Genomic DNA, 25266 nt, shown 5'->3' with positions numbered 1-25266 from the left:
GCAACGAGGAGAGAAGGAGGAGAAAGACGTTATGAGTCAGCGATGCAAAACAGTTTTTCCTGTTAATCAACACAGCGATTAGAAGAGGCCGAAGCTTCTCAACCTCCATTTCCCTTTTTCATTCACTTCCCATCCCCCACACAATCTGCTGCCGCGCGGCTTTATTAGCAGTTTTTTTTAAAGTGGCTCCAATTACAGTGATTGGTGTTAGTTGGACATGTGACTCAAGATAAAAATGAGATGAAGGAAGGCTGAACTGAAACCTTAATTGAAGTTGCCTCCGTGTAGGCTACAGTATGTCTGATAGAAGCACTATGCATGGGATTACGTAACGCCTCCGTCTCGTTGTAATTAAAACAGTATTTTTGCCCCCAGGTCAGAGGGCCTCAAATAAGCTAAATGGTCCTTTATTAAGGCTCCTTTATCTGTTGGGCGTATTATGTACTACTCGAGCTTTGCATTAAAACATCCCATTTTTACACAACGCTAAAATGGTGTGTTCAGCTCATCTAGTCGATAACAGGATCCTCAGAGGCAGAAATGAAAGTGCAGTCGGCGGATGAACAGATTTCCTATTGCATAATACTCCATCTCTCTCTCTCTCTCTCTCTCTCACACACACACACAATAAACACACACGCTATGGCCCACTGCAGGGCTCGGTGGGGGTGGGGCGTGTTGGTAGGGGACATTTGATTGGTGCGCTATAATAGGGATATGACCTGAGATTATTCCAGTCAGTAGTTCCATCCCGATCCCGCACTGTTAGGTAAAGGATTCACTGTAAGGTAAGGGATTAACTGTGAGGTAAAGGATTCACTGTTAGGTAAAGGATTCACTGTTAGGTAAAGGATTCACTGTAAGGTAAAGGATTCACTGTTAGGTAAAGGATTCACTGTAAGGTAAGGTATTAACTGTTAGGTAAAGGATTCACTGTGAGGTAAGGGATTCACTGTGAGGTAAGGGATTCACTGTGAGGTAAAGGATTAACTGTGAGGTAAGGGATTCACTGTGAGGTAAGGTATTCACTGTGAGGTAAGGGATTCACTGTGAGGTAAGGGATTCACTGTGAGGTAAGGTATTCACTGTGAGGTAAGGGATTCACTGTGAGGTAAGGGATTCACTGTGAGGTAAGGGATTCACTGTGAGGTAAGGAATTAACTGGGAGGTAAGGGATTAACTGTGAGGTAAGGGATTCACTGTGAGGTAAAGGATTCATTGTGAGGTACTGTGAGGTAAAGGATTAACTGTGAGGTAAGGGATTCACTGTGAGGTAAGGGATTCACTGTGAGGTAAGGAATTAACTGGGAGGTAAGTAATTAACTGGGAGGTAAGGGATTCACTGTGAGGTAAGGATTCACTGTGAGGTAAGGGATTAACTGTGAGGTAAGGGATTCACTGTGAGGTAAAGGATTCATTGTGAGGTAAGGAATTAACTGTGAGGTAAAGGATTCACTGTTAGGTAAAGGATTCACTGTTAGGTAAAGGATTCACTGTAAGGTAAAGGATTCACTGTTAGGTAAAGGATTCACTGTAAGGTAAGGTATTAACTGTTAGGTAAAGGATTCACTGTGAGGTAAGGGATTCACTGTGAGGTAAGGGATTCACTGTGAGGTAAAGGATTAACTGTGAGGTAAGGGATTCACTGTGAGGTAAGGTATTCACTGTGAGGTAAGGGATTCACTGTGAGGTAAGGGATTCACTGTGAGGTAAGGTATTCACTGTGAGGTAAGGGATTAACTGTGAGGTAAGGGATTCACTGTGAGGTAAGGGATTCACTGTGAGGTAAGGGATTAACTGTGAGGTAAGGGATTAACTGTGAGGTAAGGGATTCACTGTGAGGTAAAGGATTCATTGTGAGGTAAGGAATTAACTGTGAGGTAAAGGATTAACTGTGAGGTAAGGGATTCACTGTGAGGTAAGGGATTCACTGTGAGGTAAGGAATTAACTGGGAGGTAAGTAATTAACTGGGAGGTAAGGGATTCACTGTGAGGTAAGGATTCACTGTGAGGTAAGGGATTAACTGTGAGGTAAGGGATTCACTGTGAGGTAAAGGATTCATTGTGAGGTAAGGAATTAACTGTGAGGTAAAGGATTAACTGTGAGGTAAGGGATTCACTGTGAGGTAAGGGATTCACTGTGAGGTAAGGATTCACTGTGAGGTAAGGGATTAACTGTGAGGTAAGGGATTCACTGTGAGGTAAAGGATTCATTGTGAGGTAAGGAATTAACTGTGAGGTAAAGGATTAACTGTGAGGTAAGGGATTCACTGTGAGGTAAGGGATTAACTGTGAGGTAAGGAATTCACTGTGAGGTAAGGGATTAACTGTGAGGTAAGGGATTCACTGTGAGGTAAGTGATTCACTGTGAGGTAAGAGATTCACTGTGAGGTAAGAAATTCACTGTGAGGTAATGGATTCACTGTGAGGTAAGAGATTCACTGTGAGGTAATGGATTAACTGTGAGGTAAGGAATTAACTGGGAGGTAAGGGATTAACTGTGAGGTAAGTGATTCACTGTGAGGTAAGAGATTCACTGTGAGGTAAGAAATTCACTGTGAGGTAATGGATTCACTGTGAGGTAAGAGATTCACTGTGAGGTAATGGATTCACTCTGAGGTATGGGATTCCCTGTGAGAAAAGGGATTCACTGTGCTGTAAGGGATTCACTGTGAGGTAAGGGATTCACTATGAGGTAATGGATTCACTCTGAGGTAAGGGATTCACTGTGAGGTAAGGGATTCACTGTGCGGAAAGGGATTCACTGTGAGGTAAGGGAATCTCTGTGAGGTTAGGGAATCTCTGTGAGGTAAGGGATTCACTGTGAGAAAAGGGATTCACTGTTTCCCTCTTCGTAAAAGATGTGAAACGAGGCGGTCTTCTGGTCAGACTCCAGAGACGGGCACATCGTGCACCACTCCCTAGTATACTTCTCGCCAATGTCCAGTCTCTTGACAACAAGGTTGATGAAAGGGTAGCATTCCAGAGGGACATCAGAGACTGTAACGTTCTTTGCTTCACGGAAACATGGCTCACTGGAGAGACGCTATCGGAGTCAGTGCAGCCAGCTGGTTTTCCACGCATCACGCCGACAGAAACAAACATCTTTCTGGTAAGAAGAGGGGCGGGGGCGTATGCCTTATGGCTAACGAGACGTGGTGTGATCACAAAAACATACAGGAACTCAAATCCTTCTGTTCACCTGATTTAGAATTCCTCACAATCAAATGTCGACCACATTATCTACCAAGAGAATTCTCTTCGATTATAATCACAGCCGTATATATTCCCCCCCAAGCAGACACATCGATGGCTCTGAAAAAACTTTATTTGACTCTTTGCAAACTGGAATCCATACATCCTGAGGCTGCATTCATTGTAGCTGGGGATTTTAACAAGGCTAATCTGAAAACAAGACTCCCTAAATTGTATCAGCATATTGATTGCGCAACCAGGGCTGGCAAAACCTTGGATCATTGCTATTCTAACTTCCGCGACGCATATAAGGCCCTGCCCCGCCCTCCTTTCGGAAAAGCTGACCACGACTCCATTTTCTTGATCCCTGCCTACAGACAGAAACTAAAACAAGAAGCTCCCACGCTGAGGTCTGTCCAACGCTGGTCCGACCAATCTGATTCCACACTCCAAGACTGCTTCCATCATGTGGACTGGGATATGTTTCGTATTACGTCAGACAACAACATTGACGAATACGCTGATTCGGTGTGCGAGTTCATTAGAACGTGCGTTGAAGATGTTGTTACCATAGCAATGATTAAAACATTCCCAAACCAGAAACCATGGATTGATGGCAGCATTCGCGTGAAACTGAAAGCGCAAACCACTGCTTTTAATCAGGGCAAGGTGACCGGAAACATGACCGACTACAAACAGTGCAGCTATTCCCTCCGCAAGGCAAACAAACAAGCAAAGCGTCAGTATAGAGACAAAGTAGAATCATTGCATTGTCGGAACTAGAAGCACAAGCATTTTGCTACACTCGCATTAACATCTGCTAACCATGTGTATGTGACAAATAAAATTTGATTTGATTTGAGGTAAGGGAATCTCTGTGAGGTAAGGGATTCACTCTAATCCTTACACCATCCAGCATCCTGGCCCACGCTATGCCACCCACCCATCAGCCTTAGTTTGTGTGTGTGTGTGTGTGTGTGTGTGTGTGTGTGTGTGTGTGTGCGTGTGTGTGTGTGCGCGTGCGTGTGTGTGTGCGTGTGTGTGTGTGTGTGGTATGTACGAGTGATACCATTGAATACATTCCATCCTATTGAGAGATTCTGCTTGGTTTCTACTCGGATTCAGCTTCCTCCTTCTCTGCCTCCACCCTTGGCTGGTGTCTCCCACCCATCACATGACCTCACACACAGATGGTGCTCTTATCACGGGCCAGCAGATGTGCTAGAGCACATCTAAGTCAACCTTTTTAGCTGCTTCACAGAACCCACTGGCCTCCCGGCCATCCACGAAAAGCTGGACGTTTCATTTAGCCAATTTCTGGACTCATTTCAGAGAGATAGTATAATTATGTCCTTTTCCTGCTTCAGTTACAATGGAAAGCAATGGCCTTAACCTTGAGTTTGACACGAAAGCCTCTATCTCCACTGTGACTTGTCCCTCTACCGTTTAACAGCGAGTGGACTAAGTCATCAGACAACTCAATGGTGGAACTGTTTAAAAGTATGAAAATGTATGCAATCACTACTGTAAGTCGCGCTGGAAAAGTGTGTCTGCTAAATGACTAACATGGAAAACATGTACATGTAGACTAGATTCTCTGTGATGGAGAATGATGTGGCTCTCTGATAGGTGTCCTGCAGTGAGGGTGTCCTCTCTGATATGTGTCCTCTCTGATAGGTGTCCTCTCTGATAGGTGTCCTCTCTGATAGGTGTCCTCTCTGATAGGTGTCCTGCAGTGAGGGTGTCCACTCTGATAGGTGTGTCCTGCAGTGAGGGTGTCCTCTCTGATAGGTGTCCTCTCTGATAGGTGTCCTGCAGTGAGGGTGTCCTCTCTGATAGGTGTCCTCTCTGATAGGTGTCCTCTCTGATAGGTGTCCTGCAGTGAGGGTATCCTCTCTGATAGGTGTCCTGCAGTGAGGGTGTCCTCTCTGATAGGTGTCCTCTCTGATAGGTGTCCTGCAGTGAGGGTGTCCTCTCTGATAGGTGTCCTCTCTGATAGGTGTCCTCTCTGATAGGTGTCCTCTCTGATAGGTGTCCTGCAGTGAGGGTGTCCTCTCTGATAGGTGTCCTGCAGTGAGGGTATCCTCTCTGATAGGTCTCCTGTAGTGAAGGTGTGATGGCTAATTGCACATTCCTCTCCAAAGCACATTCAGAAGCTATCTTCCAAAACTACTCCATGCCAAGTACAGTACCAGTTATTAATATACAAGGCATTATCAGAAGATATCCTCCGACTTTAAGCCCCCATAACACCTTATAACTGCTAGCAATTGCACTTTATACAGTATGCAATTGGTTAGGGACACATTTGTGTTCCCATGATGGTGATCATTTGGCCAAAGTGTTCCTTCAGCTGCACACTGGGACACTTTTCGGGATGCTCATTATTCTAAAAAACCAGCAGGGTTCCATTATGTATTTAACAGCTGAATACAATGCTAGAGACACTGGTGGTGTAGAAAGTGGATAGTAGTTTAATCCATTGACAGGTCATGAGCATATGAACCTTCAACTGCATTTTTTTGACCATTGGTGTACAATTGGCCTCAGTCTCATTCTCATTTGCTTCATGGGCAGTCTCATTCTCATTTGCTTCATGGGCAGTCTCATTCTCATTTGCTTCATGGGCAGTCTCATTCTCATTTGCTTCATGGGCAGTCTCATTCTCATTTGCTTCATGGGCAGTCTCATTCTCATTTACTTCATGGGCAGTCTCATTCTCATTTGCTTCATGGGCAGTCTCATTCTCATTTGCTTCATGGGCAGTCTCATTCTCATTTGCTTCATGGGCAGTCTCATTCTCATTTGCTTTATGGGCAGTCTCATTCTCATTTGCTTCATGGGCAGTCTCATTCTCATTTGCTTTATGGGCAGTCTCATTCTCATTTGCTTTATGGGCAGTCTCATTCTCATTTGCTTCATGGGCAGTCTCAGTCTCATTTGCTTTATGGGCAGTCTCATTCTCATTTGCTTTATGGGCAGTCTCATTCTCATTTGCTTCATGGGCAGTCTCATTCTCATTTGCTTCATGGGCAGTCTCATTCTCATTTGCTTCATGGGCAGTCTCATTCTCATTTGCTTCATGGGCAGTCTCATTCTCATTTGCTTCATGGGCAGTCTCATTCTCATTTGCTTCATGGGCAGTCTCATTCTCATTTGCTTCATGGGCAGTCTCATTCTCATTTGCTTCATGGGCAGTCTCATTCTCATTTGCTTCATGGGCTGGCTCGACCTGCAACGTTTGTTTTGTTGATGTGCTATTGTGACGTGTTTCAGCAACCCCAGACTTTACATGGGATAATAAAGCATCATGTGACTTGATATGGGCAGAAAAGCGAGCTTAAAACGCTGAAGTATTTTAACACAGGAAGTAGGGATGCTGAGGTTGCTGCAGCACCCCCTGATAAATCACAAAGAAACAATTATAAATATAACAAAGATAGCAGCAGACCCCAAAAACATCTTCCTGCGGACATGCAGGAGCTTATTCTTTCTTCTTCATCTCTGCTCTGCCTCCATTCTCCTCCTCCTCCTCTCCTCCTCTCCACAGAGCAGCATTCACTTCCTCCTTCGGTCACCTTCAACGTCTGCTACTCAATTCCTACAAGCCTTGCGGTACTCCGAGGGTGGAAAAAGCTCAGTGAAGGTAAATGGAGCTCTTGGCCATCACACATGTCAGTATGGCACTAGTCTGTCTGACTTTATGTACAGGTCTGTCTGTCTGTCTGACTTTATGTACAGGTCAGTCTGTCTGTCTGACTTTATGTACAGGTCTGTCTGTCTGTCTGACTTTATGTACAGGTCAGTCTGTCTGTCTGTCTGTCTGTCTCTCTGTCTTTGTCTGTCTGACTTTATGTACAGGTCAGTCTGTCTGTCTGTCTGTCTGTCTGTCTGTCTGTCTGTCTGTCTGTCTGTCTGACTTTATGTACAGGTCTGTCTGTCTGTCTGTCTGTCTGTCTGTCTGTCTGTCTGACTTTATGTACAGGTCTGTCTGTCTGTCTGTCTGTCTGTCTGTCTGTTTGACTTTATGTACAGGTCTGTCTGTCTGTCTGACTTTATGTACAGGTCAGTCTGTCTGTCTGTCTGTCTGTCTGTCTGTCTGTCTGTCTGTCTGTCTGTCTGTCTGTCTCTCTGTCTCTCTGTCTCTGTCTGTCTGATTTTATGTACAGGTCTGTCTGTCTGTCTGTCTGTCTCTCTGTCTCTCTGTCTCTGTCTGTCTGACTTTATGTACAGGTCTGTCTGTCTGTCTGTCTGTCTGTCTGTCTGTCTGTCTGTCTGTCTGTCTGTCTGTCTGTCTGTCTGTCTGTCTGTCTGACTTTATGTACAGGTCAGTCTGTCTGTCTCTCTGTCTCTCTGTCTCTCTGTCTCTCTGTCTCTCTGTCTCTGTCTGTCTGACTTTATGTACAGGTCAGTCTGTCTGTCTGTCTGTCTGTCTGTCTCTCTGTCTCTGTCTGTCTGACTTTATGTACAGGTCTGTCTGTCTGTCTGTCTGTCTGTCTGTCTGTCTGTCTGTCTGTCTGTCTGTCTGTCTGACTTTATGTACAGGTCTGTCTGTCTGTCTGACTTTATGTACAGGTCTGTCTGTCTGTCTGTCTGTCTGTCTGTCTGTCTGTCTGTCTGACTTTATGTACAGGTCAGTCTGTCTGTCTGTCTGTCTGTCTGTCTGTCTGTCTGTCTGTCTGTCTCTCTGTCTCTCTGTCTCTCTGTCTCTGTCTGTCTGATTTTATGTACAGGTCTGTCTGTCTGTCTGTCTCTCTGTCTCTCTGTCTCTGTCTGTCTGACTTTATGTACAGGTCTGTCTGTCTGTCTGTCTGTCTGTCTGTCTGTCTGTCTGTCTGAATTCATGGATGTCTAATATGGCTGTCTGTCAGTCTATTTTCAGAGCTTATGTACAGTGAGGGTATGATAAAATGTTAACTTTCTCACTCATCATTATTTACTATTCATTCAGGATTATCCGTAAATATGGTAGCGTCCACATGAATGCAGAAATGTTTAGAAACATGTTCCATTCTTAATTACCATAAAAGTGACTGCAAAATGACATAATGCATTAAATAATATTTCATTCCATGAGCAATTGTATTGGTATAAAATAATATAATTTCCCAATTTCCAGTACAATATAGCTTAGTATTTAATTGTTGTTGTTGTTGATATAGTCATTATTACTCATCCTTATCAAGGGTGTCAATCATTATGGACAACGATGTATGTCTGAGTATACCCCAGACAGACGCGCCACACACTAGATGGACAGCTCAAGCTCCATCTGTCCTTTCCTGCTATATCATCACCTCCCCTCCCCTCCCCTCCCCTCCCTCCCCTCCCCCTCCCCTCCCCCTCTCACTCTCTCTCTGTCTCTGTCTCTGTCTCTCTGTCTCTGTCTCTGTCTCTGTCTCTGTCTCTCTGTCTCTCTCTCTCTCTCTCTCTGTCTCTCTCTGTCTCTGTCTCTGTCTTTCTGTCTCTGTCTCTCTGTCTCTGTCTCTCTCTCTCTCTCTCTCTCTCTCTCTCTCTCTCTCTCTCTCTCTCTCTCTCTCTCTCTCTCTCTCTCTCTCTCTCTCTGTCTCTCTGTCTCTCTCTCTCTCTCGCTCCACTCCCATTCATCACTCCATCATTTGCATAATATAAACTCCTAGCCACTGTATTAAATGAAACATTGGCTCCATTGTTGCTATGAGAACAATAAAAAGCAGTGGTGACGTAATGCCTTCTCTCTTGGCGTCCCCTCTTTGCCCCGAACCCCCTCCCCTGCCTGCCTGCATGCTTTGGGAAAATGCTGCCAAAAGGGTTTGCTAGTCACGTCCAGACACTCTTGGGTATTAAAATGTTATCTTCTCGGGGGTCTTGTCTGAAGGCGCACACACACATCACTCAGTTTCTTGGCATGACAAGTAGGCAGCAAGAGCTGTGAGGAAAAAAAGAACCCTATTTGACGTCATTTGAAGGGTTTGTGTTCTCCCAGAGTTACAAACAGGATTTGGTGCCACAATCAGACTTTCCCTAGCCTCCAAATTCCTGAACCAGCATTGATATCTGTGCCATGGTCCATAGTGATATCTGTTGCCATGACGCCGAGTGATATCTGTTGCCATGACGCCGAGTGATATCTGTTGCCATGGTCCTTAGTGATATCTGTTGCCATGGTCCCTAGCGATATCTATTGCCATGACCCCTAGTGATATCTGTTGCCATGGTCCCTAGTGATATCTATTGCCATGACCCCTAGTGATATCTGTTGCCATGGTCCCTAGTGATATCTATTGCCATGACCCCTAGTGATATATGTTGCCATGGTCCTTAGTGATATATGTTGCTATGGTCCCTAGCGATATCTATTGCCATGACCCCTAGTGATATCTGTTGCCATGGTCCCTAGTGATATTTGTTGCCATGCCCCTAGTGATATATGTTGCCATGACCCCTTGTGATATATGTTGTCATGGTCCCTAATGATATCTGTTGCAATAGTCCCTAGTGATATCTGTTGCTATGGTCCCGAGTGATATCTGTTGCTATGGTCCCGAGTGATATCTGTTGCCATGGTCCCTAGTGATATATGTTGCTATGCCCGTAGTGATACAGTGCCTTGCGAAAGTATTCGGCCCCCTTGAACTTTGCGACCTTTTGCCACATTTCAGGCTTCAAACATAAAGATATAAAACTGTATTTTTTTGTGAAGAATCAACAACAAGTAGGACACAATCATGAAGTGGAACGACATTTATTGGATATTTCAAACTTTTTTAACAAATCAAAAACTGTAATATTGGGCGCGCAAAATTATTCAGCCCCCTTAAGTTAATACTTTGTAGCGCCACCTTTTGCTGCGATTACAGCTGTAAGTCGCTTGGGGTATGTCTCTATCAGTTTTGCACATCGAGAGACTGACATTTTTTCCCATTCCTCCTTGCAAAACAGCTCGAGCTCAGTGAGGTTGGATGGAGAGCATTTGTGAACAGCAGTTTTCAGTTCTTTCCACAGATTCTCGATTGGATTCAGGTCTGGACTTTGACTTGGCCATTCTAACACCTGGATATGTTTATTTTTGAACCATTCCATTATAGATGTTGCTTTATGTTTTAGATCATTGTCTTGTTGGAAGACAAATCTCCATCCCAGTCTCAGGTCTTTTGCAGACTCCATCAGGTTTTCTTCCAGAATGGTCCTGTATTTGGCTCCATCCATCTTCCCATCAATTTTATCCATCTTCCCTGTCCCTGCTGAAGAAGAGCAGGCCCAAACCATGATGCTGCCACCACCATGTTTGACAGTGGGTATGGTGTGTTCAGGGTGATGAGCTGTGTTGCTTTTACTCCAAACATAACGTTTTGCATTGTTGCCCAAAAGTTAAATTTTGGTTTCATCTGACCAGAGCACCTTCTTCCACATGTTTGGTGTGTCTCCCAGGTGGCTTGTGGCAAACTTTAAACAACACTTTTTATGGATATCTTTAAGAAATGGCTTTCTTCTTGCCACTCTGCCATAAAGGCCAGATTTGTGCAATATACGACTGATTGTTGTCCTATGGAAAGAGTCTCCCACCTCAGCTTTAGATATCTGCAGTTCATCCAGAGTGATAATGGGCCTCTTGGCTGCATCTCTGATCAGTCTTCTCCTTGTATGAGCTGAAAGTTTAGAGGGACGGCCAGGTCTTGGTAGATTTGCAGTGGTCTGATACTCCTTCCATTTCAATATTATCGCTTGCACAGTGCTCCTTGGGATGTTTAAAGCTTGGGAAATCTTTTTGTATCCAAATCCGGCTTTAAACTTCTTCACAACAGTATCTCGGACCTGCCTGGTGTGTTCCTTGTTCTTCATGATGCTCTCTGCGCTTTTAACGGACCTCTGAGACTATCACAGTGCAGGTGCATTTATACGGAGACTTGATTACACACAGATGGATTGTATTTATCATCATTAGTCATTTAGGTAAACATTGGATCATTCAGAGATCCTCACTGAACTTCTGGAGAGAGTTTGCTGCACTGAAAGTAAAGGGGCTGAATAATTTTGCACGCCCAATTTTTCAGTTTTTGATTTGTTAAAGAAGTTTGAAATATCCAATAAATGTTGTTCCACTTCATGATTGTGTCCCACTTGTTGTTGATTCTTCACAAAAAAATACAATTTTATATCTTTATGTTTGAAGCCTGAAATGTGGCAAAAGGTCGCAAAGTTCAAGGGGGCTGAATACTTCAGCAAGGCACTGTATATGTTGCCATGGTGCCTAGTGATATCTGTTGTCATGGTCCCGAGTGATATCTGTTACCATGGTCCCTAATGATATATGTTGCCTTGGTCCCTAGTGATATCTGTTGCCATGGTCCCGAGTGATATCTGTTGCCATGGTGCCTAGTGATATATGTTGCCATGGTTGATAGTGATATCTGTTGCCATGACCCCTAGCGATATCTGTTGCCATGGTCCCTAGTAATATCTGTTGCTATGGTCCCTAGTTCTATTATTCTTCCTTTCCTAAAAACTTTTTTAAAAACCTTTCAGATTTTATTAACCGTAACTATAAAAAATTCAAATCCCACAGAGATCGAATGGCTGTGTTGGGGGCATTTGGAATGCAAAACCAGGTGTGATGTGAGAGAGGTTGGAGCTGAAAGGTTGTCTACCAGGCGAGTACTCTGAAGAGCATGTGCCCACACAGTGTGTTAGGTGGGCTAGCCATGAGTGCTTTTGGGAAAGGGCAACATTGCTGAGTGTAGTCATTCATCGTTTCACTCTTTCAACTTCCATTCCCTCCGAATGTATGGTGCCATGATTAAAATGTAATCGCTTTCAGAGGAGAAGTAGGGGCCTTACTTGTGTCTGTCTCATAGCAAATGGGAGGATCTCCTAATTCAAATGGTGTAGAAGCATGAGATGCCCATTCATAGTGAAGCCCTTGATACGGTCACGTGACTCAGTTGGTAGCGCATGGCACTTGCAAAGCTAGGGTTGTGGGTTCGATTCCTGCGGGGGACCAGTACGAATGAAAATGTGTGTACTCGCTACTGTAAGTCGCCCTGGATAAGAGCATCTGCTAAATGGCTAAAATGTAAGTATAAACAAATGGACGGCATGTACAGTGTGTCAATACCCTTCATGAACTACAGTTTCTATGAGAAAAAACAACGACAAATGCATGTGCGCAGTAGAACAGTATCACTCATGTCTCTAGGCCTTGATTTCTCTTTACCAAAAGTAGTAATCCATTTTGGTTATGCAGTTTAACATTCATCTTGGATCGTAACCGATGCTATAGTTAGATGACATGAAAATAGAGCTCTATGGCCACGCACACCAGTGGTGAGTTTTGCGTCTAAATTAATCCACAGTAAAATACAGTGGTGGATCTTTGATGTTATGGGGCTATTTTTTATCCACTGGTCCTGAGGCCCTTGTTAAGGTCAATGGCTTCATGAAATTCACCCAATACCAGGACATTTTAGCCCAAAACCTGGTTGCCTCTGCTAAGAGGCCTGAAACTTGGCCTCAAGTGGATCTTCCAGTAAGACCATTTGTTTTCTTTGACTAGGCAAGACATTTAAGAACAAATTCTTATTTACAATGACAGCCTACCCCAGCAAAACGTGCGCCACCATATAGGACTCACAGTCATAGCCAGATGTCATGCAGCCTGGATTCGAACCAGGTCCTGCAGTGACGCCTCTTGCACTGAGATGCCGTGTCTTAGACCACTGCGCCACTTGCACACCCCAAGTACAAATCAAAATCCACAAAGAAACGGTCAATTAAGCGCAAAATTAACATTTTGCAATGGCCATCTCTAAAGGCAGTATCATCTGTCTAGTATGAGCAGGAGCAGAGGCTGCATCCTAGCTGATGTGAAATGTGCAGTTGATTGCTGATGTGGAGGTGTTTGAAAGATCCACCGTGGTGATTGGGGATCGTTGTGGCCTCAGGTCAACCCGACTCTCCTCCCACTTACCACAACATCCGTCACCGCTGACGGGCAGCACCGTCTCGTGGTCCCTCAGCATCTCGTGTACAGCCTGGGGACTTGCTGTTGCATTTATGTACTGGCTTGTAAATACTAAAGAATATAATTTCTATGAGATTATGGAATTCTATTGCAGTGTGAAGAAATCATGCCAGTGGATTTCATCCGTGCATGTCAAACAAATCTTTAAGATCTATCATTTGGAAAGTGCTATTATTCACTTTTCTTTTCTTCTTCAAAATGTCACCAACACCTCTACCTCCAACACCTCTACTGTACATCTCCCAGCAACCCCTAGTTTCTCCTGCTGCATGCCAATCATCCACACTGAGCACCGGCTCCCTCCTTTGCCGAAGTGGGCATATTGTATTATGCTGAGTCACTGTGCTGTAAGCCCAAGCATTCAGAGGGTTGACGGAAAACTGGGCGTATTGCTTGAAAGAGATGCAAGCGTCTTGCAACCTTGCTGGGGCTTCAACATACAATGGGACTCTGGATCCCTAGTCGTGTGGTTATGGAGTCCCAGAACAACTGCTATTGAATCAAGGACAACGCTTTGCACCTCATTGATTGGAGCGTTGCTACATTTTGCACTGTTAAATTTCTTGCATCGGCTCTACTGTAGCACTCACTTCCCATAGCCTCTCTGTCCTCCATGGCCTCAAAGTTCTCATTTCCAACCTCAGAACATCAACAACATCAGACGTGCCAGATGAGCCCCCAAACAAATTCTGGCATCCCCGTAGGCCCCTCACTATGGGAACCGGGCGCGTCAGCACTTCTCTCAATGCCATTTTGTTCACTCTTCAAAGAGAAGACAGAACACAGTAAAAAACCTTCCTCCCCCCTCTGCCACAGTCTCCCACCCACCCACCCTCCCTGCTCCTCCTCCCCCTCCCTGCCCCTCCTCCCCCTCCCTGCCCCTCCCCCCTCCCGGCCCCTCCCCCCCATCCTCTCCACTCTGTCTATGTAACAAAGCAGCAGCGGCAAAGAAACTCACAGAAGGATTTCAAAGCTCCATTGATGCCAATGAACAAATGCTGCAGCTCGGGAAAGGGAAAGGGAAACGGGGATACCTAGTCAGTTGTCCAACTGAATGTATTCAACTGAAACTGAAATGTGCCTTGTGAATCAGAGAGGTGTGGGGGGGCTGCCTTGATCGGCATCCACGTCTTCGGCGCCCGGGGAACAGTGGGTTAACTGCCTTGCTCAGGGCAGCTAGCAGCTAGTTAACTGTTTTACGGGTAACCGCAGCGCATGCACTCTAAAATGTTGTAGTGCCTGAGTAATGGGCGATGGATAATTTATGACCCTCCTTGACTCGGCTCTCTTCATTACTATTGAATGACAGGAGTCCCGTGCCAGTGCAGGAGGCTGCATACACACACCAACACACACACACACTGCGAGGCTGGAGAACACTAGCAAAGGAAGGGGGGGAGGAGAGATCGAATGGGAGACGACGGAAGGGGGGACTGGTCAAGGGCTGTCACAAGTTATTGATCACTTTTTCTTATGTAAGGCTGTTAGGATGGAGAAGGGTTGAGTGGGTTACTGTGAACAGATTCTCTCTCCATCTCTCTCTCACTTTCTCTCCCTTGCTTTTACATCTCTCTTCCTCTCACTATTTCGGTCTCTTTCTTATTTCAAGCCACCGCTCGATGAAGGCTACTTCTCCCTCTCTCCCCTTCAATCTGTACATCTCTTAGTATTCACAGATCATCTGTCTCTATTTCAAAATACCCTGTCTCGTTACCCCGTCTCATTACCCCCTCGTTACCCCCTCTCGTTACCCATCTCATTACCCCGTCTCATTACCCTATCTCATTAACCCCTCTCGTTACCCCCTCTTGTTACCACGTCTCATTGACCTGTTTCACTACCACCTCTCGTTTCCCCGTCTTGTTACCCCGTCTTGTTACCCCGTCTCGTTACCCCCTGTAGTTCCATCTCTCCCTCTGTAGTTCCATCTCTCTCCCTCCGTAGTTCCATCTCTCTCCCTCTGTAGTTCCATCTCTCTCCCTCTGTAGTTCCATCTCTCCCTCTGTAGTTCCATCTCTCTCCCTCTGTAGTTCCATCTCTCTCCCTCTGTAGTTCCATCTCTCTCCCTCTGTAGTTCCATCTCTCTCCATCTGTAGTTCCATCTCTCTCCCTCTGTAGTTCCATCTCTCTCCCTCCGTAGTTCCATCTCTCTCCCTCTGTAGTTCCATCTCTCTCCCTCTGTAGTTCCATCTCTCCCTCTGTAGTTCCATCTCTCTCCCTCTGTAGTTCCATCTCTCTCCCTCTGTAGTTCCATCTCTCCCTCTGTAGTTCCATCTCTCTCCCTCTGTAGTTCCATCTCTCTCCCTCTGTAGTTCCATCTCTCCCTCTGTAGTTCCATCTCTCTCCCTCTGTAGTTCCATCTCTCTCCTCTGTAGTTCCATCTCTCTCCCTCTGTAGTTCCATCTCTCTCCCTCTGTAGTTCCATCTCTCTCCCTCTGTAGTTCCATCTCTCTCCCTCTGTAGTTCCATCTCTCTCCCTCTGTAGTTCCATCTCTCTCCCTCTGTAGTTCCATCTCTCTCCCTCTGTAGTTCCATCTCTCTCCCTCTGTAGTTCCATCTCTCTCCCTCTGTAGTTACATCTCTCTCCTGCTGTAGTTCCATCTCTCTCCCTCTGTAGTTCCATCTCTCTCCCTCTGTAGTTCCATCTCTCTCCCTCTGTAGTTCCATCTCTCTCTGTAGTCCATCTTTCTCTCTCCGTAGTTCCATCTCTCTCCCTCTGTAGTTCCATCTCTCTCCCTCCGTAGTTCCATCTCTCTCCCTCTGTAGTTCCATCTCTCTCCCTCTGTAGTTCCATCTCTCTCCCTCTGTAGTTCCATCTCTCTCCCTCTGTAGTCCATCTTTCTCTCTCCGTAGTTCCATCTCTCTCCCTCTGTAGTTCCATCTCTCTCCCTCCGTAGTTCCATCTCTCTCCCTCTGTAGTTCCATCTCTCTCCCTCTGTAGTTCCATCTCTCTCCCTCTGTAGTCCATCTTTCTCTCTCCGTAGTTCCATCTCTCTCCCTCTGTAGTTCCATCTCTCTCCCTCCGTAGTTCCATCTCTCTCCCTCTGTAGTTCCATCTCTCTCCCTCCGTAGTTCCATCTCTCTCCCTCTGTAGTTCCATCTCTCTCCCTCTGTAGTCCATCTTTCTCCCTCCATAGTTCCATCTCTCTCCCTCTGTAGTTCCATCTCTCTCCCTCTGTAGTTCCATCTCTCTCCCTCTGTAGTTCCATCTCTCTCCCTCTGTAGTTCCATCTCTCTCCCTCTGTAGTTCCATCTCTCTCCCTCTGTAGTTCCATCTCTCTCCATCTTTTCCCACTTTTTCTTTCTATCCCTTTACATTTCCCTCTCTCTTTCTCCCTCTCTCTTTCTCACTCTCTCTTTCTCCCTCTCTCTTTCTCCCTCTCTCTTTCTCTCTCATTCTGTGGCCTTGCCTGTTACATAATTCTCGTTGTAGTGCTAGAGGACACAGATGTCTTCTACAGTATTGGATCAGATTAGGCAGTTTTGCCACAGACCCCGTGTGCCCCCAGGCCTAGCCGTACAGTATGAATGATTATTAGTGCACAGATAAGGCTGTGCTCTGGGAAAAATATGTCCACCTTCCCCACCCCACCTCCCAGCTCGGCTCCTTTTCCGCCCAGCCTTGCACTCTCTGACCCGTGCAACATCTTCACAAATCTAGTCGGGCCATACTCGAGTCGGATGGATAGAGGAGGCAGGAAGCGAATGGAGAATGGAGGCGAGAGGATAGGGGGAGGAGCTATTGGATGGATGAGGAGAAGGAGGAGGGGTCAACCACTGCAGTTACTGCTGCAGTGCTGCAATCTCCCAGAGTGCACCTGGTCAGGCCTGTATGTGTGTGTGTGTGTTTGGGACTGTGCCCAGCTTTTTTCTCCTCTCTCCCTGACGCTCTCATCCTTCCTCTGTCCTCTCCTCTCTCCCTGACGCTCTCATCCTTCCTCTGTCCTCTCCTCTCTCCCTGACGCTCTCATCCTTCCTCTGTCCTCTCCTCTCTCCCTGACGCTCTCATCCTTCCTCTGTCCTCTCCTCTTTCCCTGATGCTCTCATCCTTCCTCTGTCCTCTCCTCTCTCCCTGACGCTCTCATCCTTCCTCTGTCCTCTCCTCTCTCCCTGACGCTCTCATCCTTCCTCTGTCCTCTCCTCTCTCCATGACGCTCTCATCCTTCCTCTGTCCTTTCCTCTCTCCCTGATGCCCTCATCCTTCCTCTGTCCTTTCCTCTATGTACGGAACGTACACACACACACACGCACGCACGCACGCACACACACACAGACACAGTCTGGGTTGCACCGATTAAATGTCAGCACCATACACATTGAATGGACATTTCCCACCAAGGGCAGTCTAGCGGGCGAGTCTAGCGGGCAGTGTCAGCATGTGGGAGTGGATCAGCAGGCTGGGTACTAGCCAGTGGTAGTATTGGCGGAGAGGTGTGTGTCTGGTGGACATTGCCAACAATGTCTTTTCATATTTGAATTACTGAACAGGTCAGCTATAACGGCTCTAACCTCTACTTACTGTAGTTTTGAGTTATTGATTACCAGATGCTCCTATCAAGCACAGTTTTACAGGGAATGATCTCCTAGAGACAGCACAATGACCAATATAAGCACATACTAAACAAATACATAACATTTTAAACTAACCCAGCATCCAGAGTGGCAACTTCCACGTGGAATCTGATAACCTCGATATGAAATCGATATGAAAACGTAAGCTCTTCACAGAACCCTTGAATCGGACAGTACCCCAAGATGGATGTCAGGCTTACCTTGAGCATCTGCATTGAACGGAACACAGAACACATGTTATGAGTAGATAATGTACCCGTCACTCAGACACGTTGCCTGGCCCATTTGTGCTTGTGCTCTCTGACAGACAGTGTTGCAGTTACTGTCCTCTTACAATTCAGCCTGGACTCATAGACTAGAAGTAACATAGTAAATCTGGGACAATCACATCAGTATGGTATGTTACTTCTGGTATGGTTACATAAGACAGATGGTTACGTAAGGCAAAAATGAAAGTAGGGTAGTTTGTCGTGGTGGATGGATGGACGTATAACGTGAATGTCCAGCAATCTAAAGGTTGCGAGTTTGAATCTCATCACGGACAACTTTAGCATTTAAGCTAATTATCAATCTTTCATCTACTTTTGAGCTACTTTGCAAATACTTAGCATGTTAGCTAACCCTTCCTCTAACCCTAACCATTATAGCTAACCCTTCCCTTAACCCCAACCTTAATTAACTCTTTAACCTAACTCCTAAACTTAACCCTAACCTCTAAGCTAGAGATGTCTTAACCACATCCGCCTATGTCACCCTTCCATATATATATATATATATATATACAGTACCGTACAGTATACAGTACAGTATACACAGTACCAGTCAAAAGTTTGGACCCACCTACTCATTCAAGGGTTATTCTTTATTTTTTACAATTTTCTACATTGTAGAATAATAGTGAAGACATCAAAACTATGAAATAACACATATAGTGTTACATAGTGTTAATCATGTTGTAACCAAAAAAGTGTTAAACAAATCAAAATATATTTTAGATCTTAAATCCCTCAAAGTAGCCACGCTTTGCCTTGATGACAGCTTTGCACACGCTTGGCATTCTCTCAACCAGTTTCACCTGGAATGCTTTTCCAGCAATTTTAAAGGAGTTCCCACATATGCTGAGCACTTGTTGGTGGCTTTTCCTTCACTCTGCGGTCCAACTCATCCCAAACCATCTCAATTGGGTTGAGGGTGGTTGATTGTGGAGGCCAGATCATCTGATGCAGCACTCCATTACTCTCCTTCTTGGTCAAATAGCCCTTACACAGCCAAAGAGGGGTGTTGGGTCATTGTCCTGTGATAGTCCCACTAAGAGCAAACCAGATGGTATGGCATATCGCTGCAGAATACTGTGGTAGCTATGCTGGTTAAGTGAATAAATCACTGACAGTGTCACCAGCAAAGTACCCCACACCATCACACCTCCTCCTCCATGCTTCATGGTGGGAACCACACATGCGGAAATCATCCATTCACCTACTATGCCTCTCACAAAGACACAGCGGTTGGAACCAGAAATCTCTACAGACAGCTCGGTGCATTCAGCAAGTAGTGATGAAGTCAATCTCTCCTCCGGCTTTGAGCTAGGAGAGATTGACAGGCATTGTTAGCTCTCTGAATACATCCAAGGGCAAGCCGTGCTGCACAGTTCTGCGCCAATTACAATTTTCATAAGTCTCTCTTTGTGGCACCTGAACACACGACTGAACAGTAGTCCAAGTGCAACGCATTTTGACCATGACAGTTTACAATCCGGGATTACTCCAGTTTAGTCTCCTCAACTTGCTCAATTACCACATTATTCTTTACAAGATTTAGATGAGATTTAGGGTTTAGTGAATGATTTGTCCCAAATACAAGGCTTTTAGTTTTTAAAAAAAATATATTTAGGACAAACATATTCCTTGCCACATATTCTGAAACAAACTGCAGCTCTTTGTTGAGTGTTGCAGTCATTTCAGTCACTGTAGTAGCTGACGTGTTTAGTGTTGAGTCATCTGCAGACATAGACACACTGGCTTCACTCAGTCAGTGGAATGTCGTTAGTAAAGATTTGACAAAGTAAGAGACCTTGACATATGTTACTAAAATTAAAAAATCAAATAGATAAATGATCCATGGTACGAACTTCTTAAAACAATTCCATATATCAGCATAGAGCCCCCCCCTCAAACGGCTTAGACTTTTAAGAATTTAAAGGGGAGTAGGGTGAAAGCTACGTCACAGGGTTATACAGTCTCACTGCAGCGCTAGATAGAATATATGTGAAGTCCAATCAGAAAGGGAAGGGAAAGGGGATACCTAGTCAGTTGCACAACTGAATGCATTCAACAGAAATGTGTCTTTGGGCCTGTGAAGTAGCTCTGGCTCGCTCTTCATGAGTGAGAGAGGTGCTCACTGACAGACAGCCCAACAAGTCAGAAGGGTTTAGAAACATAGACACATTTTCTAAATTTGCAGTTATTCCCCTTTAATCCCCCCCCTCTCTCTCTCTGTCTCTGTCTCTGTCTCTCTTTTGCTCTCTATCTCTCGCTCTCTCCTGCACTCTCTCTTCTTCCCTCTGCATTTTTCTTCCTCAGCCCATCCCGCTCGCTCTCTTTGCCCCCGTTACGCTCCACTGTGTTCCTGCCTCCTCTCATCCTCCTCTCATCCACTGTGTTCCTGCCTCCTCTCATCCTCCTCTCATCCACTGTGTTCCTGCCTCCTCTCATCCTCCTCTCATCCACTGGGTTCCTGCCTCCTCTCATCCACTGTGTTCCTGCCTCCTCTCATCCTCCTCTCATCCACTGTGTTCCTGCCTCCTCTCATCCACTGTGTTCCTGCCTCCTCTCATCCTCCTCTCATCCACTGTATTCCTGCCTCCTCTCATCCTCCTCTCATCCAATGTGTTCCCACCTCCTCTCATCCTCCTCTCAGCCACTGTGTTCCTTGCCTCCTCTCATCCTCCTCTCATCCACTGTGTTCCCACCTCCTCTCATCCTCCTCTCATCCACTATGTTCCTGCCTCCTCTCATCCTCCTCTCCTGCATTTCCTCTTCCAACCTCCCTGTTTGCTCTCTTTGTTTTCTCTTGCTTTCCTCCTGCTCTATTGTCACCATGACACATGCATCCCCCTTCATTCCATCTCTTCTTTTACAATACTTGGCCCAAGTGAACCATTTTACCACAGTATAGCACAGTATTGTCTGTTCAATGCTACATTGAGCCCCCTGATGCCTCCACATTCCCTATGACCAAAACTATAATAAACATAGCAGATTCAAGGCTACAAACACAATCCAATTCAACACAATGGCTAATGCTACATTCCTGTAGCGCAACACATTCATTTAGCACAGTGGCTAAAGCTATATTGCTATCTGAAGCCACATCCTTTCAGCACAGGGGACTAAACTAACTCTACGTTGTTGCAGTGCAGATAGACCTCAAACCAGGTCTGCTTCACACAGCACAGCAACTCTAATTTATTCATGAAGAGCAGGGGCGAAATGGAGGGAGGGGAGTGAGATGCACACTCACATGCTATCTCAGCCTACAGTACCAACTCTCCAATCAGCTTCCTCTCAGCCTCTACCTCTCCCCTCTTCCCTCTTCCGATAGGTTGTTTATCCATGTTCACAGCCTGGGGTCCTCGTCATCATCACCTCATATACGGATACTGCATGTATCCTCATATTTGTATTCACTCACAACACCACGTACTGACAACTAGACACTGTATGGGTGATCATATGTTGTATTCGCTCACAACACCACGTACTGACAACTAGACACTGTATGGGTGATCATATGTTGTATTCCTCTCACAACACCACGTACTGACAACTAGACACTGTATGGGTGATCATATGTTGTATTCGCTCACAACACCACGTACTGACAACTAGACACTGTATGGGTGATCATATGTTGTATTCGCTCACAACACCACGTACTGACAACTAGACACTGTATGGGTGATCATATGTTGTATTCGCTCACAACACCACGTACTGACAACTAGACACTGTATGGGTGATCGTATGTTGTATTCACTCACAACACCACGTACTGACAACTAGACACTGTATGGGTGATCTTGTGTTGTATTCACTCACAACACCACGTACTGACAACTAGACACTGTATAGGTGATCTTGTGTTGTATTCACTCACAACACCACGTACTGACAACTAGACACTGTATAGGTGATCATGTGTTGTATTTGCTCACAACACCACGTACTGACAACTAGACACTGTATGGGTGATCGTATGTTGTATTCACTCACAACACCACGTACTGACAACTATACTTAGAGTAAAGAAAGATGCTGCATTTTAAAACGTGGACTTGTGGTCGGAGCAACGTGGACTTGTGGTCGGAGCAACGTGGACTTGTGGTCGGAGCAACGTGGACTTGTGGTCGGAGCAACGTGGACTTGTGGTCGGAGCAACGTGGACTTGTGGTCGGAGCAACGTGGACTTGTGGTCGGAGCAACGTGGACTTGTGGTCGGAGCAACGTGGACTTCATCCTCCTCTCATGGTCGTAGCAACGTGGACTTGTGGTCGGAGCGTGGACTTGTGGTCGGAGCAACGTGGACTTGTGGTCGGAGCAACGTGGACTTGTGGTCGGAGCAACGTGGACTTGTGGTCGTAGCAACGTGGACTTGTGGTCGTAGCAACGTGGACTTGTGGTCGTAGCAACGTGGACTTGTGGTCGTAGCAACGTGGACTTGTGGACGGAGCAACGTGGACTTGTGGTCGGAGCAACGTGGACTTGTGGTCGGAGCAACGTGGACTTGTGGTCGGAGCAACGTGGACTTGTGGTCGGAGCAACGTGGACTTGTGGTCGGAGCAACGTGGACTTGTGGTCGTAGCAACGTGGACTTGTGGTCGGAGCAACGTGGACTTGTGGTCGGAGCAACGTGGACTTGTGGTCGGAGCAACGTGGACTTGTGGTCGGAGCAACGTGGACTTGTGGTCGTAGCAACGTGGACTTGTGGTCGGAGCAACGTGGACTTGTGGTCGGAGCACTTTGCAGAGGAGAAAGGCAAGGAATTAGGAAAGACCACTACCTTGGAGTGAAGGACACTGTCTCTGATTGATTTTGCCTGCGTTTATAAATGTTTCTATGTGTGCACAGCACAGGCGTACTTGTAGGAGAGGGTTTTGTTGTGAACCGTTCCATTTTCGCTATTCTCTATTCGTAGGTGGTAGTTAAGCAACCTTTTTTGGTGTGTTTTTTCCTAGCGTGTATCCCGTTCTTAGAGTTTTGAGAGGCAGAGTTTGGCAGCCCAGAGAGTCCTGGCATTGCCAGTCTTCTCCCAGGCTTTGTTGCCAGGAGACCGGCTGCCGGTGGTCATGCCTGCATTCACGACGCTAGCCAGCCATCTTATTTGTCAATGGACGGGCCTGTTGATAAGGCAACGACGAACCACTACCATTACTGCTCAGTTGTCACTACCATTCAAGGTTTCATAATTATTGACCGGAACCCCTGGAGGAACACATTGAGGTAAAGTTACCACCAATGCCTTGCTAAGACCAATGCATTGCTAAGACCAATGCCTTGCTAAGGCCAATGCTTTGATAAGACCAATGCTTTGCTAAGACCAATGCCTTGCTAAGACCAATGCCTTGCTAAGACCAATGCCTTGCTAAGACCAATGCCTTGCTAAGGCCAATGCCTTGCTAAGGCCAATGATTTGCTAAGACCAATGCCTTGCTAAGACCAATGCATTGCTAAGACCAATGCCTTGCTAAAGCCAATGCTTTGCTAAGACCAATGCCTTGCTAAGGCCAATGCCTTGCTAAGACCAATGCCTTGCTAAGGCCAATGCCTTGCTAAGGCCAATGCCTTGCTAAGACCAATGCCTTGCTAAGACCAATACCTTGCTAAGACCAATGCCTTGCTAAGGCCAATGCCTTGCTAAGACCAATGCCTTGCTAAGGCCAATGCCTTGCTAAGGCCAATGCCTTGCTAAGGCCAATTCCTTGCTAAGGCCAATTCCTTGCTAAGGCCAATGCCTTGCTAAGACCAATGCCTTACTAAGACCAATGCCTTGCTAAGACCAATGCCCTGCTAAGGCCAATGCCCTGCTAAGACCAATGCCTTGCTAAGGCCAATGCCTTGCTAAGGCCAATGCTTTGCTAAGACCAATGCCTTGCTAAGGCCAATGCTTTGCTAAGACCAATGCCTTGCTAAGGCCAATGCCTTGCTAAGACCAATGCCTTGCTAAGACCAATGCCTTGCTAAGACCAATGCCTTGCTAAGGCCAATGCCTTGCTAAGGCCAATGCCTTGCTAAGACCAATGCCTTGCTAAGACCAATGCCTTGCTAAGACCAATGCCTTGCTAAGACCAATGCCCTGCTAAGGCCAATGCCTTGCTAAGACCAATGCCTTGCTAAGACCAATGCCTTGCTAAGACCAATGCTTTGCTAAGACCAATGCCTTGCTAAGGCCAATGCTTTGCTAAGACTAATGCCTTGCTAAGACCAATGCCTTGCTAAGACCAATGCCTTGCTAAGGCCAATGCTTTGCTAAGACTAATGCCTTGCTAAGACCAATGCCTTGCTAAGACCAATGCCTGCTAAGGCCAATGCCTTGCTAAGACCAATGCCTTGCTAATGCCAATGCCTTGCTAAGACCAATGCCTTGCTAAGGCCAATGCCTTGCTAAGGCCAATGCTTTGCTAAGACCAATGCCTTGCTAAGGCCAATGCCTTGCTAAGACCAATGCCTTGCTAAGACCAATGCCTTGCTAAGACCAATGCCTTGCTAAGACCAATGCCTTGCTAAGGCCAATGCTTTGCTAAGACCAATGCCTTGCTAAGGCCAATGCTTTGCTAAGACTAATGCCTTGCTAAGACCAATGCCTTGCTAAGACCAATGCCTTGCTAAGACCAATGCCTTGCTAAGGCCAATGCTTTGCTAAGACCAATGCCTTGCTAAGGCCAATGCCTTGCTAAGACCAATGCCTTGCTAAGACCAATGCCTTGCTAAGACCAATGCCTTGCTAAGACCAATGCCTTGCTAAGGCCAATGCATTGCTAAGACCAATGCCTTGCTAAGACCAATGCCTTGCTAAGACCAATGCCTTGCTAAGACCAATGCCTTGCTAAGGCCAATGCCTTGCTAAGACCAATGCCTTGCTAAGGCCAATGCCTTGCTAATGCCAATGCCTTGCTAATGCCAATGCCTTGCTAAGACCAATGCTTTGCTAAGACCAATGCCTTGCTAAGACCAATGCCTTGCTAAGACCAATGCCTTGCTAAGACCAATGCCTTGCTAAGGCCAATGCCTTGCTAAGACCAATGCCTTGCTAATGCCAATGCCTTGCTAATGTCAATGCTTTGCTAAGACCAATGCATTGCTAAGACCAATGCCTTGCTAAGACCAATGCCTTGCTAAGGCCAATGCCTTGCTAAGACCAATGCCTTGCTAAGACCAATGCCTTGCTAAGACCAATGCCTTGCTAATTTTGCCACGAAGTACACTACCTCATGTACCATCGAG

The 25266-nt window shown here is 45.9% G+C and overlaps 1 long non-coding RNA gene across 1 annotated transcript in view; it reads left to right on the top strand.

Moving 5' to 3' along the window:
• The first annotated feature begins 711 nt into the window (after positions 1-711).
• The window catches only part of LOC135505600 (uncharacterized), a 38214-nt gene continuing 13659 nt past the window's right edge, over positions 712-25266 (top strand). Inside the window, exons 1-2 of the long non-coding RNA XR_010450299.1 lie at positions 712-788; positions 6746-6841. This is a non-coding gene — a long non-coding RNA (uncharacterized LOC135505600). The remainder of the gene's footprint in view (positions 789-6745; positions 6842-25266) is intronic.

This window comes from Oncorhynchus masou, chromosome 19 (assembly GCF_036934945.1).
Source record: "Oncorhynchus masou masou isolate Uvic2021 chromosome 19, UVic_Omas_1.1, whole genome shotgun sequence".
Taxonomy (NCBI): Eukaryota; Metazoa; Chordata; class Actinopteri; order Salmoniformes; family Salmonidae; genus Oncorhynchus; species Oncorhynchus masou.
The sequence above is the reverse complement of the archived record's forward strand: the minus strand, read 5'-3'. Positions and strand labels throughout refer to the sequence as shown.